The sequence below is a fragment of the Haematobia irritans genome, chromosome 2 (assembly GCF_050003625.1).
Source record: "Haematobia irritans isolate KBUSLIRL chromosome 2, ASM5000362v1, whole genome shotgun sequence".
Classification (NCBI taxonomy): domain Eukaryota; kingdom Metazoa; phylum Arthropoda; class Insecta; order Diptera; family Muscidae; genus Haematobia; species Haematobia irritans.
Genome location: NC_134398.1, coordinates 122,049,735 through 122,072,771, shown reverse-complemented (window position 1 = coordinate 122,072,771; position 23,037 = coordinate 122,049,735).

Sequence of the window (23,037 nt, the reverse complement as noted above, 5' to 3'; positions counted from 1 at the left end):
TTAGGTTATAAAATTTTCCCCAAAGCATATTTAAGAACCAAAAGTAGTTCTTGATATATTTTTGCTCTGTAATATACTTACAAGCTCCTACATACGGTCAGCAAACATTTTGTTTGCTGTTATGCCTCAATTCGATAAATATTCAGATTTTTGGTCAAATACTATAGATATTCATAAAATATTGTGTTAATTCTGTTAGGATAGCTCCTATGTTGACATTTTGCCAAAATAAAACATGTTTTAGTGTAATCGAACTTAAAAAATAGCAGGATATGTTTGCTATTTCAGCAAACAGTGACTGCTGTCCCTTTATCAGCAGACTTTTTGCTGTTTTAGCAGACTTTTCTGCTCTCCCTACTAACAAATTTCTTTGGGTTTAGGATGGGGGGTATATTAACTTTGTCATTCCGTTTGTAACACATCCAAATATTGCTCTAAGACCCCATAAAGTATATATATATTCTGGTTAGGTTAGGTTAGGTTAGGTTAAAGTGGCAGCCCGATTAAATTTCAGGCTCACTTAGACTATTCAGTCCATTGTGATACCACATTTAACTAAAAGTACCCATTACATATGGGCACTTCTAGTCTTAACCACTGAACCTTCTCTATTATTTACATTTGTGGAACCAACCAGATTGCTCCAAAAACATTAACAAACTGCTTAAGTTAACGTTTTCCAGGTCAGCCAGTAATCTAAAGCTATATGCTCCTAAAATTCGCTTACGCCTTACACAAAAAGCAGGACACTCACACAAGAGGTGTTTAATTGATTCCTTTTCCTCCACGTCATGACAGCTTATACAATAGTCATTATACTTCGCACCTATAGTTTTTGCAAATTCGCCTATCAGGCAGCGACCCGTTATAGCAGGTATTAGGAGTGCTATCTGACGCCTTGAGAACACTAGCATATCTAGTGTGCGGTTTAAGTTTAAATGGGGCCATATTTGCTTGGTGTCGTTACAACCCTTGCAATTTTCCCATCGAATATTGGCCATCATAACAGCCTTCTCACGCAGTAAGAGCTTGCAGGTGGCCAGAGGCATACCAACAGATTCTAGTTCCCCTGGAATATGTAAGGTAGTTCCTAGCCTTGCTAACACATCTGCTTCACAGTTCCCCGGTATGTTCCTATGACCAGGCACCCATATTAGGTGAATATTGTACTGCTCAGCCATCTCGTTGAGAGATTTGCGGCAGTCTATGGCCGTTTTTGAGTTAAGGAACACAGAGTCCAAGGATTTTATTGCAGGTTGACTGTCTGAGTATATATTAATGCCAATATTTGTTGGAACATTACTTCTCAGCCAATTCACCACCTCTCTTATTGCCAATATTTCAGCCTGAAAAACACTACAGTGATTAGGTAATCTTTTCGCTATTCGAATTTCCAGATCTTTAGAATATACTCCGAACCCCACTTGTCCATTCAATTTGGAGCCATCAGTATAGAAATCTATATATCTTTTATTCCCCGGGGTCTGTGTACACCACGCCTCACTGTTGGGAATTAGAGTTTCAAACTTTTTGTCGAAAAGTGGTTTTGCCAGGGTGTAATCCACTACGTTAGGCACATCTGGCATTACTTTGAGGACCGAACTATGACCGTACATTTTTTCCGACCACAGCGATAGCTCGCGCAACCGCACAGCCGTTGTTGCAGCTGACTGTTTGGCCAAAATGTCTAAAGGCAATAGATGTAGCATGACATTAAGGGAGTCTGTTCCTGTCTTACTAAATGCGCCTGAGATACATAAGCTCGCCATACGCTGAACTTTATCTAAACAAGTCGGTTTCTGAAGTGCCGGCCACCAGACTACAACACCATATAGCATTATAGATCTAACCACTGCCGTGTATAGCCAATGCACAATTTTTGGTCTTAGTCCCCACTTTTTCCCTATTGCCTTTTTGCACGAGTACAAAGCTACCGTGGCTTTTCTCGCCCTCCTTCAATATTAAGCCTAAAATTCAGCTTCCTGTCCAAAATAACGCCAAGGTATTTTGCACACTCACCAAAGGGAATTTCAGTACCCCTAAGGAAATGGGCCTAACCTTGGGAGTTTTGCGATCTTTGCAGTACATGACTATTTCTGTCTTTGCTGGATTTACACCAAGACCATTATCTTTCGCCCATTTCTCAGTCATCCGGAGAGCTCTCTGTATAATATCTCTGATTGTGGATGGGAATTTTCCCCTGACTGCTAGCGCCACATCATCTGCGTATGCCACCACTTTTATCCTTTCTTTTTCTAGAGAAACCAGAAGGTTGTTTATAGCAACATTCCAAAGAAGAGGTGATAGAACTCCTCCTTGGGGAGTGCCTCTGTTCACATACCTTTGTATGTTTGCTTGCCTAGTGTGGTTGAAATACGTCTCTTCATTAGAAGTTCGTCTAACAGCCTAAGTATACCTGGATCAACATTCAGAGTTGTCAGTCCATTTAATATCGAGCTCGGATGGACATTATTGAACGCCCCTTCGATGTCTAGAAACGCCACGATTGTGTATTCTTTGACAGATAGTGAGCTTTCAATAAAGCTGACCAGTTCATGCAATGCGGTCTCAGTAGACCTGCCCTTCGAGTATGCATGCTGTCGTTTCGAGAGCAAACCTGAATCCACGCTAGTTCTAAGATACATGTCTATCATCCTCTCCAGGGTCTTAAGTAGGAATGAGGATAAGCTGATTGGTCGGAAATCCTTCGCACTCGAGTGAGAGGCTTTTCCTGCTTTAGGTATGAAGACGACTTTTGTTTCCCTCCACTTTTCTGGAATATATGCTAAGTTTACACATTGTTTATATATCACCTTCAACGAGGGGATAATTCTTTCAGCCACTGCCTGTAACTCCGCCGGAGTAATTCCATCAGGTCCGGGGGATTTGAATGGCCCAAAGCTATTTAAAGCCCATTTTATTCTAGATTCCGACACAATTTCCTCGATAGGAAATGATCGCTGAGCCTCTGTTACACCGCCGGAACATGGTTCAACCGTCTGATTTCCAGGGAAGTGTGTGTCCAAAAGTACCTCCAACGTCTCCTCACTGGACGTTGTCAAATTTCCCTCCTATGTTTTAATGAAACCTGGAGCGGTGTTAGTGGATGCTAGTACCTTCCGTAGTCTGGAAGCCTCTGACGTATTCTCAATACTGCTACAGTAATCGTCCCAAGAGTTTTGTTGAGACCTTCTTAGTTCTCGTTTATATTCTCTCAGATTCATCTTGTAAGTGTCCCAATCCTCCGGAGCTCTTGTGGACTTTGCTTTGTTAAAGAGCTTCCTGCAGGATTTCCTCATATTACTTAACTCCGTAGTCCACCATGGCGGCCGATTTTTTCCCCTTGGCTTTCCTCTAGGGCATGCAGCTTTCAGTGAAATGTTGAAGGCCTTAGTAATCCGCTCCACTGCGTGTTCGATATCTTGCACAGTGCTCATATTTGTCTCCCGCACTGCCGGTATCATCAAATTGAACGATTCCCTATACCTATTCCAATCAGCTTTCCCAACATTTGGCGGAAATATGGTCTTTGAAGTACGAACAGCCAATCTGAAACTGATGTAGCGATGATCTGAGAAGCTATGTTCCCTCAAAACTTGTCACTCAGATATCTTATCATTCAGTTCCGGAGAGGTCAACGTTACTTCCAAAACCTCTTGTCTGTTCCTGGTGACGAAGGTTGGTGCATCTCCCTTATTGCAAACTACCAGGTTAGTACGCAAAATAAACTCTATTAGCGACTCTCCCCTTGCATTAGTATCACTACTTCCCCAAATACTATGATGTGCATTTGCATCGCATCCCATAATGAGTTTTGTCTTTGTTTTTAGTGACTCCTCAACTAAGGTCTTAACGGCACAGGGTGGCATATCCCTATCATGTCCCATGTAGACCGAAGATACCCAATATTTGCATGTGGATATCTCTAGACTGGCTACGACAGTGTCTGCATTGCTCAATGAAGGAAGCAGAAACAAGTTTAGTTCGATTTTAGCAATTATACATGCTCGATTTATATCGTTACCGGTATTATGCAAAAGTTTGAAACCCGGAGTGCTTAATTCACAGATCTTGTTCTTATATATGTATGGTTCTTGAATAAGAACTATATCTATGTCTCCTTTCATCAGGAGAACTTTTAAGGCAGCACAAGCGGCCTTACAATGGTGAAGATTTATCTGGAGGAACCGTAGAACCATCCAAATTTTCAACCACCGTCACATCAGCCGCTTCAATTGAGTCATCAAGGGCTTCCTCTTCACAGATCTCGGTGACTCTCGCAACAATCCGCGGTTCAGCTTTGGTGAGGCTTGAGCCTGTAGAAACTTCCCGCATATGATTTTCGCCATAGTCTGTAGGTTTTATGTCTCCTTCGGCTTCGCTAGGAGATTTTTTTCACTGCTGACTCTACCGGAGGCTTGTCCGTTTCGGTATCCTTTGGCTGATCGCTTTTGTATACCTTCATATGGATATCATGAAAGTCATAACTTATGCGTCCTTGGTTCTGGGCTAGATGTGGCAGCGAATCTATGTTTAATATAAACACCGCATGTCGTCTTGGTCCATCCACCTCATCCAAACGACCAACCTTCCAATCGGCGGTTGGAAGATCTGGGTTACATTCTTTTAGTCTCTCTAGTATTGACTCAGGATCAGGAGGGTTTGCCGGTATCCATGCATGTGTTCTAGGTTTAGCCGGTATGTCTTTTTTATCGACTAACTCCAAAGCGGCTCCTTCCCAAACTTCACCAATTAGCATCAATGCAGCTTTAAAGCAATCCATAGACCTCTGGTCTGCAAAAGCAATTAACTTATATCGTCCTTGATACCATCCAGCATCTTGCCGTCGAGGACTTGGTCCGGGAAACTTTTTTCGCACCTCTGAGTAGACACCAGACATCGCGTTCTCAATTTCCCCCCATTTTTGCCTTGGAATCATACCGTCCAATGCTCCTTTATTAATAATAGCCATCACAAGGCTGTCTTTTGCAACTGAGGCAAACGATCTTTGATCCCGTTTAGAGGATGGTAGCTCATCCGGTGATCTTCCCTTTTTCCAGCTTCAAGAATTCCTTGAGCCCATTTTAAGGAATCGCTTTGCTTAGCCGACAACGTGCTTGGGTCGACTGATCCTAATTTCTTTAGGATAAACAAAGCATTTCTTCGTTCCTTGAATCTCTTTCGAGAGGGATTGCCTCCTTTTGATGTCGTCACCTTAGAAAAGGTTCGACTTGCCAAAGTGTCACCGCCAGTCGACCCGTCTACAGGTCCACTAATTGGGCCTGACTCTTGGTCGCTGCCCAAATTTGTAACTTCAGTCGTTACCCGTCCACTGGGCCCTGAAGTTAGCAACCCAGTGGATGACTTTGAATTTCGCTGCATGGTGGTTTATTATTTCCACCACACGTGAAATTCGTAATAAGTACTTATTACGATGAAATACTCCGCTATTAGAAAACACGTCCGTTCAGTTCGACGGTTGAATAATAATATCATATCATATATTCTGGGTCGTGGTGAAATTCTGAGTCGATCTGGCCATGTCCGTCCGTCCGTCCGTCTGTTGAAATCACGCTAACTTCCAACGAAACAAGCTATCGACTTGAAACTTTGCACAAGTAGTTGTTATTGATGTAGGTCGGATGGTATTGCAAATGGGCGATATCGGTCCACTTTTACGTATAGCCCCCATATAAACGGACCCCCAAATTTGGCTTGCGAATCCTCTAAGAGAAGCAAATTTCATCCGATCCGGCTGAAATTTGGTACATGGTGTTAGTACATGGTCTCTAACAACCATGCAAAAATTGGTCCATATCGGTCCACTTTTACGTATAGCCCCCATATAAACGGACCCCCAAATTTGGCTTGCGAATCCTCTAAGAGAAGCAAATTTCATCCGATCCGGCTGAAATTTGGTTAGTTAGTATATGGTCTTTAACAACCATGCAAAAATTGGTCCACATCGGTCCATAATTATATATAGCCCCCATATAAACCGATCCCCCGATTTGGCTTGCGGAGCCTTTAAGAGAAGCAAATTTCATCCGATCCGGCTGAAATTTGGTACATGGTGTTAGTACATGGTCTCTAACAACCATGCAAAAATTGGTCCATATCGGTCCACTTTTACGTATAGCCCCCATATAAACGGACCCCCAAATTTGGCTTCCGAATCCTCTAAGAGAAGCAAATTTCATCCGATCCGGCTGAAATTTGGTACATAGTGTTAGTATATGGTCTCTAATGACCATGCAAAAATTGGTCCACATCGGTCCATAATTATATATAGCCCCCATATAAACCGATCACCAGATTTGACATCCGGAGCCTCATGAAAGACCAAAATGTATCTGATTCAGTTGAAATTTGGTACGTGGTGTTAATATATGGCCTAAAACACCCATGCAAAAATTGGTCGAAATCGGTCCATAATTATATATAGGCCCTATATAAACCGATCCCCAGATTTGACCTCCGGAGCCTCTTGGAAGAGCTAAATTCATCCGATTCGGTTGAAATTTGGTACCTGAAGTTAGTATATGGTATCCAACAACAATTCAGGAATTGGTTCATATCAGTCCATAATTATATATAGCCCCCATATAAACCAGATTTGACCTCCGGTGCCTTTTGGAGAAGCAAAATTCATCCGATCTGGTTGAAATTTGGTACGTGGTGGTAGTATATGATATTTAACAACTATGCCAAAAGTGGTCCATATCAGTCCATAATCATATATAGCCACCATATAAACCGATCCCGAGATTTGGTTTTGGAGCTTCTTGGAGGAGCAAATTTCATACGAGTCAGTTGAAATTTGGTACATTGTGCTAGTATAACTAGGTCCATATCGGTCTATAGTTATATATAGCCCTCAGATAAATCGATCCCCAATCACACAAAAATTGGTCCATATCAAGTTCATAATTGTTATAGCCCCCATATAAGCGACCCCCATATTTCAATTCTGGATCTCTATGTATTGTCTAATATATACCACGTATGGAATAACTCGCAATTTAGAAAACGATGTTAAGAAGTTTTAAGATACCACAACCCAAGTAATTCGATTGTCGATGACAGTCTTTCGTAGAAGTTTCTACGCGATCCATGGTAGAGGGTACATAAGATTCGGCCTGGCCGAACTTACGGCCGTATATACTTGTTTTATTTGTCTTTTTGCTGACACTTTCAGGAATTGTAACAAAAAATTATATCTCAGAATTTCTTTTCATTTATTAGAAAAACATAAAAAAGATAGAGATGTAACTTTTTGTTAGAAGTCCTCAAAGTACCATCAAGATGGACTAAAACGAAAAATATGAAATTTTCGACTTCAACTTTTCAATTGAAAATATTATGTTGATATTTTTCTGTGTATATGAACTGACCCACATTGGAAAACTTTGGTAAAAGATATATAGAAAACAGAAATGGATTTGTTTCTTAAAATAAATTTTATTGATCAAAATTGAGAAACTCTAATAATAAAAAAAAAAACACTTAACATTAGAATAACATATTATTACTATTTACAAAAATGTGCAATTTTAACAATTCCATAACAAAGGCCACCAACTCAACTCAATGCACCATGGTATCCATCTGTTTCTGACAACGTCTTTTGTATTTCTTGGATGTGTCTGAGCATTTTGTGGTGATGGCTGCACGGATTTCTCTTTCTGTGCATTGGAATTTGGATTTCACACAATGAATGATGTCGGCTGCCTTAATGGGATCCAATTGCATTTTCGCTGGTCTTTCACGGCCATAGAAAGCTGGGGAGGGTTTACCAGTTAAAGTGTGAGTGGCCAAAATATCAGAGCTAAAAACAAAGGCTAACAGCTGCCTTGTTGCGGAAGCTGATGACGACCATATAATACTGGAATAGGATTTGACATCTATGTCAGTGCCATTTGGTCCTAAAAGAACTCTATCGCCAACTTGTTGGGGATAAGTGTAATTATTTTGTTGTTGTACACAATTAATGGGGGAAGTGATCACATCATAATCGGCTGAAAATTCCTCATATTCGTCATCAATGATTTTACGTTTGGCCGAAAGTGAGTTGTGGGTCCGTTGATAGAAGCGTTGTTCATTTCTTGCTGGTGGAGGCGAGGCAGTAGACGACGATGATGACACTCCCGATGAGGCATTGGAGTATGCGTAATTGTGATCGGCAATAAATGCAGGATCCTTTGCATCCACTTCAGTGCACATGGGTGGTTGGAAATTCTCTTCGATTTGGTCAATGATCACCTGTAAACGATTGAACATGGATGCACTGTCCATTTGACGTTTAGTAATGCGTTTCAAACGCATCTCTGTGGTTAAAACATCCACATATTTGTTACAATATGCTGGTTTTGATGAAATATGTAAATTGTTTAGAATTTGTTCGAAAACCATATTGGGGATAGGAAAACTGAAGACAAAACTATAATAGAGTTGTGTTGTGTGTATGATTTGCTGTTCAGTGAAGAACTGTGCTACTTTCATTGAGAAGTTCTCGCTTATATACCAGCTGACCATTCTTCGCCCACCTAGTATAAGCACCTTGCAACAACCTGTCCTGGAACATAGATAAACAGGTACACACTACGTGGAAATCGGTCCTTTGCCAATTTTCATCATGCAATTGTATATCTCATACTCGTACTTATTTGCATTCACTTACAAATCCTTTTTTACCTGTTCTCATCACCGATCACAGAGATCATAAATTGCACCTTATCCAGATGCAAGATGTAAGCTAGTGATCTACTGCCTAATACAAGCTGAAACATTGTTTTATGGTATGAATGATCTATGCCATAGACAATAAGCGAGCAAATTCAAAAAGGATCCGTTTGATGATTTTTAGCTGTAAACTTCAATGATTTTCGTTGTAGTGATGATGTTTGGCAAGCATCCGTCCGATCAACCAACCGACCACCTATGGTTTTGTTATGTTCTGTGGGCGTGTATGAATGACAAAGCCTGCAACAGGATCTTATTTGTCACCATAGCGGAACACAAAAGCCAGTAAGACGAACCAATAAAATGCAAACTCTGCACAGGGATATGCTTTTGTAGTTAAGTGCATCCTTAGAGTTTACTTAAAAATTGCACATCTGCTTAGGGATTAGCGCATTTATTAGGCATTGAAAAGAATATTCGTTAAAAAAACTAACAAAACAGTTCCTTTTTATGTGGGTGAGATCTTAACGCTGAGTTCTTTACCAATATATCTAGAATTTGTCCAATTCAATGCTTTCCATAACAAGGACAAGTGAATCGATAGGAAAAATACTGAATAAGGTTGGTATTGGATTAAACTGCTGGTATATTTCCATCCATATTCGATTGTAGCTCGAATATGTCATACTTTGAATAAATAATATACGAACAAAAGATTCGTCCACTCTCTGCATTTCAAAGAATTTTTGGTTGGTTTGGTGTGGAATGTAAGGTTAGGGAGAGCTATTGCCAGTTGTTACCGACATCCTTAGATGTACATTTCTCGTGGTGACAAATCACGAAACTCACGACAATTTTTCATATACATGGTTGATAAAAATTTTCCTATTCCTAACTCATGAGGGAGCCATAACTGAGTAAGTTGTAAATATCGTGAAGTTGAGCTTGATCTCGTTCCTGATATCCCGGGAAACTTATTAACGCACATTTATGAATAGGTTTTATTTTCCACACCGAAAGAAATATTTACGTGATATTTAAGATTGCACAACCTAAATGTTAGGATGCAAAATTTACACAAATTTCTTTAAAATAATGACATTTTAATTAAAATAAAGTTTATATAAAAATTTAATTCAGGACACAAATTTTGGCAAATTTTTCTTAAAGTCTTTACTTTAACATATTTTTTTATTTAAAGAAATCGTCCTTAAATTTAAGATAAAAACGCTTCAAATATAGGCTAAGACTTATTTTGAGGATTTAGAATCTTTGGTTTAAAGTTTTTTTTTTTTTTTTTTTTTTTTTTTTTTTTTTTTAATTAATAAAACATTGTTTACTCTGAAGTATCCGTTATAAATTGGATTTTTAAACTTGCATTTGTTTGTACTTGAAGAGCTTTATTGATATACCGGCTCGGAATCAATACCAAAATCCTTGAGGCAAGGTCAAAACCTAACCTAAGATCAAAATCTTTGGATATAAGTAAACTTGTTTTTGAGTTCACTTAAGGGTTTATGATTCACACATGGGTTAAGCTTGCGACACACTGGAAAAAGGAAAATCGAAGACCTTCATCAGCAGACAAAGTCTGCTGAATCAAAAGACGTCATCTTATAATAACCTTCATTATTTACCAACATATCACATCTAGAATAATCTGCATTCCAGAAGAAGTACTAGAATAGAAAAAAACAGGGTAGGAATTTTTTACCGCAGCCTTTTAATGCTTATTATGCTAAAACTATGTATATTGCCTTTTTGAAAAGGGGTTCATGTCAGCGAAAAAAATAGGGTGGCAATTAGCATTTAAATGGTCATTAAATTCGATTAACAGCAAAAACTGGTTGTTTCCTCCAGCATTTTGTTCTTATTATTGAATATTTTGGAATCTTTCAGGAATCACATTTTTAAAATTGATTTTTATACCCTCCACCATAGGATGGGGGTATATTAACTTTGTCATTCCGTTTGTAACACATCGAAATATTGCTCTAAGACCCCCATAAAGTATATATATATTCTGGGTCGTGGTGAAATTCTGAGTCGATCTGAGCATGTCCGTCTGTTGAAATCACGCTACCCTCCGAACGAAATAAGCTATCGACTTGAAACTTGGCACAAGTAGTTGTTATTGATGTAGGTCGGATGGTATTGCAAATGGGCCATATCGGTCCACTTTTACGTATAGCCCCCATATAAACGGATCCCCAAATTTGGCTTGCAGACTCACTAAGAGAAGCAAATTTCATCCGATCCGGCTGGTACATAGTGTTAGAACATGGTCTCTAACAACCATGCAGAAATTGGACCACATCGGTCCATAATTATATATAGCCCCCATATAAACCGGTCCCCCGATTTAGCTTTCGGAGTCTCTAAGAGAAGCAAATTTCATCCGATCCGGCTGAAATTTGGTACATGGTGTAAGTATATGGTCTCTAACAACCATGCAAAAGTTGGTCCACATCGGTCCATAATTATATATAGCCCCCATATAAACCGATCCCAGATTTGGCTTGCGGAGCCTCTAAGAGAAGAAAATTTCATCCGATCCGGCTGAAATTTGGTACATGGTGTTAGTATATGGTCTAATGACCATGCAAAAATTGGTCTACATCGGTGCATAATTATATATAGCCCCCATATAAACCGATCACCAGATTTGACCTCCGGAGCCTCTTGGAAGACCAAAATTCATCTGATTCAGTTGATATTTGGTACGTGGTGTTAATATATGGCCTCAAACACCCATGCAAAAATTGGTCGAAATCGGTCCATAATTATATATAACCCCCATATAAACCGATCCCCAGATTTGACCTCCGGAGCCCCTTGGAAGAGCAAAATTCAGCCGATTCGGTTGAAATTTGGTACGTGAAATTTGCAGGAATTGGTTCATATCAGTCCATAATTATAAAGAGCCCCCATATAAACCGATCCCCAGACCTCCGGTGCCTTTTGGAGAAGCAAAATTCATCCGATCTGGTTGAAATTTGGTACGTGGTGTTGTATATGATATTTAACACCCATGTCAAAAGTGGTCCATATCAGTCCATAATCATATATACCCCCCATATAAACCGATCCCGAGATTTGGTTTTGGAGCCTCGTGGAGGAGCAAATTTCATCCGAGTCATTTGAAAGTTGGTACATTGTGCTAGTATATGGCCGTTAACAACCATGCCTATCGGTCTATAGTTATATATAGCCCTCAGATAAATCGATCCCCAATCACACAAAAATTGGTCCATATAAAGTTCATAATTGTATATAGCCCCCATATAAGCGACACCCATATTTCAATTCTGGCTCCCTACGTACCGTGCAAAAGTCCATATCGATTCGTAATTATTTGTAGACTTACCTACACATTTAAGATACCACAACCCAAGTAATTCGATTGTGGATGACAGTCTTTCGTAGAAGTTTCTACGCAATCCATGGTGGAGGGTACATAAGATTCGGCCTGACCGAACTTACGGCCTTATATACTTGTTTATGTTTCTTTCTTCATTTTCTTTTTTTTGGTAGAATTACTTCCATTAGCGTAGCTAGACAATTTTCCTAGGGGGGGCTATAGCCCCCCTAGCTGAAAATTTATAGACTGAACTTATAGGTTCAATTAATGTTTTATTTCATAAAAATGAATAACAATATAGGCATCAAAATAACTCGACAATTAATTTATAATAAAGCAACTAAAAGTAGTTCCACACTTTTCCCAGCAAAAAAAATTGGGAGTTATTCTAATGTCACAACTTTAAAAGCACTTCCAAAAATGTCCTCACAAAGAAGTTAATTATTTTAACTGCACAGGAAGTTTTTTACTTCATTTTTTCATATTTTAATGCGTATTTTTTTGTTTTCTTTTAAAAAAAAGTAAGAATAAATAAAATGGTACAAATTATTCAAATTTTGCCACAAATATGCTAAATTCATTATAGAAATTTTCATAGAATTTTTGAAAATATTCGAGGGAAAACGTTTCAAACAAGCGTTAGAATGCATTAAAAATCATAAAAAATATAAAAATTAATTATTTGGGAAAACAAAACAAAATTTTTTAATTCACATTCAAAACACAGCATTATTAAGATATTAATTTATGAAAGAATAGTATCAATTACTATTTTTTTTAATTAAATTGACTAAACAAAATAATAAGGGAGCTTTAGTTATTCAACTAAATCAAAAGTTCAACCACAGATTTATTTTATAAATATCAGATTTCAAACATTGCCATCGGCAACTGCTATCACAACCAAAGTAATTCGATTGTGCATGAAAGTCTTTAGCGGAACTTTGTGCGGTTGTATATACTTGTTTAATTTTTAGAAAAATGTAAAATCGTTATAGGTTTTCAAATTCTGGGGGGGGGCTAAAATTTTTCTGGGGGGTCTAAGCCCCCTCCCCAGAGGCCTTCCTACGCTTATGATTACTTCTTGAGCATCTTGGTATCGTTAGCGAAAAGTAGTAATATATCCCATTCAGAAAAATACGACATATTAACCCTTCGTTGCATGGCATTGCATATATGATATGTTAGTTTCTTGCCTGTCTAGCTCCTATTCTTTTAAATATTTTACGATAATTTGTTTCTTATTAACATTTTGAAAGCCGTAGATTATATTTGATAAGGATTTTTTCAGTATCATAACAATTTCATTTAAATAAATCGAAATTAAAATAAGTATTTTGGATATCTCGAAAAATTTAATTTATTTGTTTTAATATTATGAAACTTTCTTAAATTTTTTTAGCCGCTGTGAACTGTCATGGCATATATGTAGTTGCATAAGCTGAGTACTATGCTCAGTTTTCAAGCTGAAAACCAGCTTATTTTCATGGTTACTTTTTTAAATTAATTATTTTAGAAATATAAAATTATTTGCAATTAATTCCTTGGATCTTTTCCACCCATTATTTGGCAAGACTTGATCAAAGTATAATCGTCTTCGTAAATATATTTGTACTTTTAATTTAGTGTTTTGGTGAAAAAACCTTACATAGTACTCACCTATATGTGCAATATCATGCATTCAATCCATTTTTGTTACTACTAGGACACTTAGCGACGAATGTGAGTATAAAGACGAATATTTTGATTATGATGGAGATTTAAACACGGAGATTGATATAATATATCATACACTGGGTTGCTAACTTCAGGGCCCAGTGGACGGGTATCGACTGGAGTTATAAATCTGGGCAATGACCAAGAGTTAGGCCCAATTAGTCGACCTGTAGACGGGTCGACAGGTGGCGACAATCTGACAAGTCGAACTTTTTCTAAGGTAACGACATCAAAAGGAGGTATTCCCTCACGAAAGAGATTCAAGGAACGCAGAAATGCTTTGTTTATCCTAAAGAATTTAGGATCAGTCGACCCAAGCACGCTGTCGGCTAAACGAAGCGATTCCTTAAAATGGGCTCAAGGAATTCTTGAGACTGGAAAAAGGGAACGATCGCCGGATGAGCTGCCTTCCTCCAAAAGGGATCAAAGATCGTTTGCCTCAGTTGCTAAAGACAGCCTTTTGATGGCTATCATTAATAAAGAAGGATTTGACGGTATGGTTCCAAAGCAAAAATAGGGGAAATTGAGAATGCTCTGTCTGTCGTCTACTCACAAGTGCTGGAAAATTTTCCCGGCCCAGATCCTCGACATCAAGAGGCTGGTTGGTTTCAAGGACGATTTAAGCTAGTCGCATTTGAGGACCAGAGGTCTGTAGAATGTTTTAAAGCTGCTCTGATACTAATTGGTGAAGTTTGGGAAGGAGCTGCTCTAGAGTTAGTCGAGAAGAATGACATACCGGCTAGACCTAGAGCACATGCGTGGATACCTGCAAACCTTTCTGATCCTGAATCTTTTTTAAATAGGCTGAAACGATGCAATCCAGATCTTCCAACAGCTGATTGGAAGGTTGGCCGTTTGGATGAAGTGGGTGGACCAATACGGCATGCAGTGTTTATATTGAACACTCAGTCTTTGCCACATCCAGCAAAGTCTCAGGGCCGTGTATGTTATGGCTTTCATTATATCCAACTAAAGGTATATAAAAACGACCAGCTAAAGGATTCAGAAATGGACAAGCCTCTGTCTGAATCAGAAGTAAGCGGATCCTCTTGCGAAGTCGAGGGAGATACCAAAGTTGAAGACATGGATAGATACCGTATGCGTGAGGAGGCTTCTACTGCCTCAGAACTCACCAAAGTTGAACCTATGGTTATTGCGAGAGTCACCGAAATCTCTGAAGAGGACATTTTTGACGACTCGATTGAAGCGGCTGATGTGACGGTTGTTGAAAATCTCGATGGTCCTACGGATCCTCCAGATCCTACGGATCCTCCGGATCCACCGACCTGATTAAAGGGGACATAGACATAGTTCTTATTCAAGACCCATATAGACACAAAATATGTGAATTAAGTACTCCGTGGTTCAAACTATTGCAGTATACTGGTAATGATGTAAATCGAGCCTGTATAAAGGTGAGTACTAAGTTCGAGTTTAGCCGCTAATTTTGACTAAAGTGAAAACTAAATCATTTAAAAAGTCATAAAATTATACATATTCGTCGCAGATTTCATTATAACTTGATGGGGAATATCCCAAAGAAAATTTTCACAAAGTTTTTATTCCTTAAAATGGATTATTAAAGAAAAGTAATCGTGAAAAAATACGATTTTAGCGGCTAAACTCGAACTTAATACCCACCTTTATAGCTAAAAACGAGCTTAACTTGTTTCTGCTTTCTTCAATGTACAATGCAGACACTGTCGTTGCCAATTTAGAAATAGCCAAATGCAAATATTGGGTATCTTCGATCTACATGGGACATGACAGGGAGATGCCTCCATGTGCCGTTAAGACCTTGAAGGGGAGAGTCGCTAATAGAGTTTATTTTGCTACTAATCTGGTAGTTTGCAACAAGGGAGATGCCCCAACCGTTGTCACTAAAACAGGCAAGAGGTTTTGGACATCACCTTGGCCTCGCAAGAACTGAATGAAATGATATCTAAGTGGCAGGTTTTAAGTGAACACAGCTTCTCAGATCATCGCTACATCAGTTTCAAATTTGTTGTTCATACCACCAAGACCATATTTTCGCCAAATGTTAGGAAAGCAGACTGGAATATGTATAGGGAATCGTTCAATATGATGATACCGGAAATAACAGAGACAAATATGAGAAATGTGCAAGATATCGAACACGCAGTGGATCGGATTACTAAGGCCTTCAACATCTCACCGAAAGCTGCATGCCCTAGAGAGAAGCCAAGGGGGGAAAATCGACCGCCATGGTGGTCTACGGAATTAAGTAGTATGAGGAAATCCTGCAGGAAGCTCTTTAACAAGGCAAAGTCCATTAGAGCGCCTGAGGATTGGGACGCTTACTGAAGAATCTGAGAGGATACAAGCGAGAACTGAGAAATGCTCAGCATAACTCTTGGAATGATTACTGCAGCAGTATTGAAAATACGTCCGAGGCTTCCAGACTACGGAAGGTACTAGCATCCACTAACTCCGCTCCAGGTTTCATTAAAACATCGGAGTGCAATTGGACAACGTCCAGTGAAGAGACGCTGGAGGTACTATTGGACACACATTTCCTGGAAATCAGACGGTTGAACCATGTACTGGCGGTGCCACAGTTGCTTAGCGGTCGTTTCCTGTCGAGGAAATTGTATCGGAAACTAGAATAAGATGGGCGCTAAACAGCTTTGGACCATTCAAATCCCCCGGACCTGATGGCATTACTCCGGCGGAGTTACAAGCAGTAACTGACAAAATTATCCCCTGGTTGTCGGCGATATATAAAGGATGTATCATCTTATCATATATCCCAGGGAAATGGAGGGAAACAAAAGTCGTTTTCATACCTAAAGCGGGAAAAGCCTCTCACTCGAGGGCGAAGGATTTCCGACCAATCAGCTTATCCTCATTCCTACTTAAGACTCTGGAGAGGATGATAGATATTTATCTTAGAACTAGCATCGATTCAAGTTTGTTCTCGAAACGACAGCATGCATACTCGAAGGGCAGGTCTACTGAGACCGCATTACATGAACTAGTCAGCTTTATTGAAAGCTCACTATCTGTCAAAGAATACACAATCGTGGCGTTTCTAGACATCGAAGGGGCGTTCAATAATGTCCATCCGAGCTCGATATTAAATGGACTGACAACTCTGAATGTTGATCCATGTATACTTAGGCTGTTAGACGAACTTCTAATGAAGAGACGTATTTCAGCCACACTAGGACAAGCAAACATACAAAGGTATGTGAACAGAGGCACTCCCCAAGGAGGAGTTCTATCACCTCTTCTTTGGAATATTGCTATGAATAACCTTCTGGTTACCCTAGAAAATGAAAGGATAAAAGTGGTGGCATACGCAGATGATGTGGCTCTAGCAGTCAGGGGAAAATTCCCATCCACAATCAGGAATATTATTCAGAGGGCCCTCCGGATGACTGAGAAATGGGCGAAAGACAATGGTCTTGGGGTAAATCCTGCAAAGACAGAACTAGTCATGTACTGCAAAGATCGCAAAACTCCCACGGTTATGCCCATTTCCTTAGGGGGTATTGAAATTCCCTTTGGTGAGCGTGCAAAATACCTTGGCGTTATTTTGGACAGGAAGCTGAACTTTAAGCTTAATATTGAAGAAAGGGCGAGAAAAGCAACGGTAGCTTTGTACTCGTGCAAAAAGGCAATAGGAAACAAGTAAGTAAAGTAGAAAGTTGGGCGGGGCCGAATATATCATACCCTAAACAACCATTACAGAGTTAGTAATCATAAGCATTTGTGGGGTAACATATAGGTCTGGGAGATAAACCGCAGTTGCATATTTAAGAAAATTAAGGGGTACATGTCTATGGGTGCTTTGTGTCAATCTGACTATAGCTCATAGTCAATGTTGCCACGGAAAATGTTCCGTTTACCCTACAAGTACAAAAAGTTCCCTACTTTCCCATACATTCCCAAACAATTTTCCCTACTATATTTTTCTTTAAATTTAACAAATTTTACAAACCAAAAATGGTTCTAAGTACTTTATTATCTTAAAACATGAATATGCAACGTATATAACTTAGAATATAAATTTATATTACCACCACGGTTGCCACAGTTGGTAGAATTCTACCCAAATTAGTAATCTTTTTTGTTAAATCTCTATAAAAATAAAATTTTGGAAAAAGTTTCTATAAACAAATTTTTGTGAGGAATTTTTTTATAGAAATAAAATTTTGACAATAAATTCTATAGAAATACAATTTTGAGAAAAAATTCCACAGAAATAAAATGTTGAGAAAATTTTTTATAGAAATAATATTTTGAAAAAAAAAAAAAATCTATAGAAGTACATTTTTAACAAAATGTTCTATAGAAATAAAATGTTGACAAAATTCTCTACAGGAATAAAGTTTACCACACATTGTTAAAGATCAAGCCTTGCCGGCTTCTAATTTCCTCCTCTAGAGCCACCAAAATGTAAAAATTATTACAAATTGTGTTGAGTGAAAATGTCCTATATTGTGGCCCTACGTGCCTACAAGACGCTAAATATTAGAAAAACCCTACATATAGGGAATTTCCCCTACTTTTAGCAACACTGGTTTTGTTGATATTGCGCATATGGAGTTAGTATGCCACTAATATTGAGCCCACTATTAAAAAAGAGAAAATCGCTAAATTAGTGTGAGTAATAAATACAAATTTGTAAAAATCGAGCAATATTCTTATGTAAGAGCTACAAGTACGTATAAGTACGATCGGCTAGTACATCAAAATTTGAGTAACATTGGTTAATAAATAAGAGTACTATGGCCAAATTTGGGAAAATCGAGCGATGCATATATATGGAAGCTATATCTAAATCTGAACCAATTTGCATAATATTTTGCGGGTTTGATTAATACCACAAAACGTTACCTTGTGCAAGATTTGAGTAAGATCAGTTACGAAATGAGGCCTGTATGGTCAAACATAAGGTTATAAGGGCGAATTTTTCAAAATCGGGCGATACATATATGGGAGCTATATCTAAATTTGAACCGACTTCGATGAAATTTTGCACATATAGTTAGTACTATAGAGGACTGGATCTAGCCAACTTTTAGTAAGATCGGTTAATAAAAAAGAGTTCTATGGCCAAATTTGGGAAAATCGGGCTATACATATATATGGGAGCTATATTTAAATCTGAACCGATTTCGACGATTTTTTGCACATATAGTTAGTGCTATAGAAGACTACATTTAGCCAAATTTGGGCAAGATCGGTTGATAAATAAAGGTTTTGTGGCCAAATTTGGGAAAATCGGGCGATACATATATATATATATATATATATATATATATATATATATATATATATATATATATATATATATATATATATATATATATATATATATATATATATATATATATATATATATATATATATATATATATATATATATATATATATATATATATATATATATGTATCGCCCGATTTTCCCAAATTTGGCCACAAAACCTTTATTTATCAACCGATCTTGCCCAAATTTGGCTAAATGTAGTCTTCTATAGCACTAACTATATGTGCAAAAAATCGTCGAAATCGGTTCAGATTTAAATATAGCTCCCATATATATGTATAGCCCGATTTTCCCAAATTTGGCCATAGAACTCTTTATATATATATATATATATATATATATATATATATATATATATATATATATATATATATATATATATATATATATATATATATATATATATATATATATATATATATATATATATATATATATATATATATATATATATATATATATATATATATATATATATATATATATATATATATATATATATATATATATATGAGAGCTATATCTAAATCTGAACCGATTTGGATAAAATTTTGCAGACTTGAAGGGCGATGGAAAAGATTACCTTTTGCCAAATTTGGTGACGATCCGTTTGAAAAAACGCGCAACATGACCCCATTTGTCGAAATCGGGCAATACATATATATGGGAGCTATATCTAAATTTGATCCGATTTCTTCCAAATTCAATAGCGTTCGTCCTTGTGCCCAAGGTTAGGTTAAAGTGGCAGCCCGATTAAATTTCAGGCTCACTTAGACTATTCAGTCCATTGTGATACCACATTTAACTAAAAGTACCTATTACATATGGGCACTTCTAGTCGTAACCACTGAACCTTCTCTATTATTTACTTTTGTGGAACCAACCAGATTGCTCCAAAAACATTAACAAACTGCTTAAGTTAACGTTTTCCAGGTCAGCCAGTAATCTAAAGCTATATGCTCCTAAAATTCGCTTACGGCTTACACAAAAAGCAGGACACTCACACAAGAGGTGTTTAATTGATTCCTTTTCCTCCACGTCATGACAGCTTATACAATAGTCATTATAATTCGCACCTATAGTTTTTGCAAATTCGCCTATCAGGCAGCGACCCGTTATAGCAGATATTAGGAGTGCTATCTGACGCCTTGAGAACACTAGCATATCTAGTGTGCGGTTTAAGTTTAAATGGGGCCATATTTGCTTGGTGTCGTTACAACCCTTGCAATTTTCCCATCGAATATTTGCCATCATAACAGCCTTCTCACGCAGTAAGAGCTTGCAGGTGGCCAGAGGCATACCAACAGATTCTAGTTCCCCTGGAATATGTAAGGTAGTTCCTAGCCTTGCTAACACATCTGCTTCACAGTTCCCCGGTATGTTCCTATGACCAGGCACCCATATTAGGTGAATATTGTACTGCTCAGCCATCTCGTTGAGAGATTTGCGGCAGTCTATGGCCGTTTTTGAGTTAAGGAACACAGAGTCCAAGGATTTTATTGCAGGTTGACTGTCTGAGTATATATTAATGCCAATATTTGTTGGAACATTACTTCTCAGCCAATTCACCACCTCTCTTATTGCCAATATTTCAGCCTGAAAAACACTACAGTGATTAGGTAATCTTTTCGCTATTCGAATTTCCAGATCTTTAGAATATACTCCGAACCCCACTTGTCCATTCAATTTGGAGCCATCAGTATAGAAATCTATATATCTTTTATTCCCCGGGGTCTGTGTACACCACGCCTCACTGTTGGGAATTAGAGTTTCAAACTTTTTGTCGAAAAGTGGTTTTGCCAGGGTGTAATCCACTACGTTAGGCACATCTGGCATTACTTTGAGGACCGAACTATGACCGTACATTTTTTCCGACCACAGCGATAGCTCGCGCAACCGCACAGCCGTTGTTGCAGCTGACTGTTTGGCCAAAATGTCTAAAGGCAATAGATGTAGCATGACATTAAGGGAGTCTGTTCCTGTCTTACTAAATGCGCCTGAGATACATAAGCTAGCCATACGCTGAACTTTATCTAAACAAGTCGGTTTCTGAAGTGCCGGCCACCAGACTACAACACCATATAGCATTATAGGTCTAACCACTGCCGTGTATAGCCAATGCACAATTTTTGGTCTTTGTCTCTTAGTACAAAGCCACCGTGGCTTTTCTCGCCCTCTCTTCAATATTAAGCCTAAAATTCAGCTTCCTGTCCAAAATAACGCCAAGGTATTTTGCACACTCACCAAAGGGAATTTCAGTACCCCCTAAGGAAATGGGCCTAACCTTGGGAGTTTTGCGATCTTTGCAGTACATGACTATTTCTGTCTTTGCTGGATTTACACCAAGACCATTATCTTTCGCCCATTTCTCAGTCATCCGGAGAGCCCTCTGTACAATATCTCTGATTGTGGATGGGAATTTTCCCCTGACTGCTAGCGCCACATCATCTGCGTATGCCACCACTTTTATCCTTTCTTTTTCTAGAGAAACCAGAAGGTTGTTTATAGCAACATTCCAAAGAAGTGGTGATAGAACTCCTCCTTGGGGAGTGCCTCTGTTCACATACCTTTGTATGTTTGCTTGCCCTAGTGTGGCTGAAATACGTCTCTTCATTAGAAGTTCGTCTAACAGCCTAAGTATACCTGGATCAACATTCAGAGTTGTCAGTCCATTTAATATCGAGCTCGGATGGACATTATTGAACGCCCCTTCGATGTCTAGAAACGCCACGATTGTGTATTCTTTGACAGATAGTGAGCTTTCAATAAAGCTGACCAGTTCATGCAATGCGGTCTCAGTAGACCTGCCCTTCGAGTATGCATGCTGTCGTTTCGAGAGCAAACCTGAATCCACGCTAGTTCTAAGATACATGTCTATCATCCTCTCCAGGGTCTTAAGTAGGAATGAGGATAAGCTGATTGGTCGGAAATCCTTTTGTTTCCCTCCACTTTTCTGGAATATATGCCAAGTTTACACATTGTTTATATATCACCGTCAACCAGGGGATAATTCTTTCAGCCACTGCCTGTAACTCCGCCGGAGTAATTCCATCAGGTCCGGGGGATTTGAATGGTCCAAAGCTATTTAAAGCCCATTTTATTCTAGATTCCGACACAATTTCCTCGATAGGAAATGATCGCTGAGCCTCTGTTACACCGCCGGAACATGGTTCAACCGTCTGATTTCCAGGGAAGTGTGTGTCCAAAAGTACCTCCAACGTCTCCTCACTGGACGTTGTCAAATTTCCCTCCTATGTTTTAATGAAACCTGGAGCGGTGTTAGTGGATGCTAGTACCTTCCGTAGTCTGGAAGCCTCTGACGTATTCTCAATACTGCTACAGTAATCATCCCAAGAGTTTTGTTGAGACCTTCTCAGTTCTCGTTTATATTCTCTCAGATTCATCTTGTAAGTGTCCCAATCCTCCGGAGCTCTTGTGGACTTTGCTTTGTTAAAGAGCTTCCTGCAGGATTTCCTCATATTACTTAACTCCGTAGTCCACCATGGCGGCCTATTTTTTCCCCTTGGCTTTCCTCTAGGGCATGCAGCTTTCAGTGAAATGTTGAAGGCCTTAGTAATCCGCTCCACTGCGTGTTCGATATCTTGCACAGTACTCATATTTGACTCCGGCACTTCCGGTATCATCAAATTGAACGATTCCCTATACCTATTCCAATCAGCTTTCCTAACATTTGGCGGAAATATGGTCTTTGAAGTACGAACAGCCAATCTGAAACTGATGTAGCGATGATCTGAGAAGCTATGTTCCCTCAAAACTTGCCACTCAGATATCTATGTCTCCTTCGGCTTCGCTAGGAGATTTTTTCACTGCTGACTCTACCGGAGGCTTGTCCGTTTCGGTATCCTTTGGCTGATCGCTTTTGTATACCTTCATATGGATATCATGAAAGCCATAACTTACGCGTCCTTGGTTCTGGGCTAGATGTGGCAGCGACTCTATGTTTAATATAAACACCGCATGT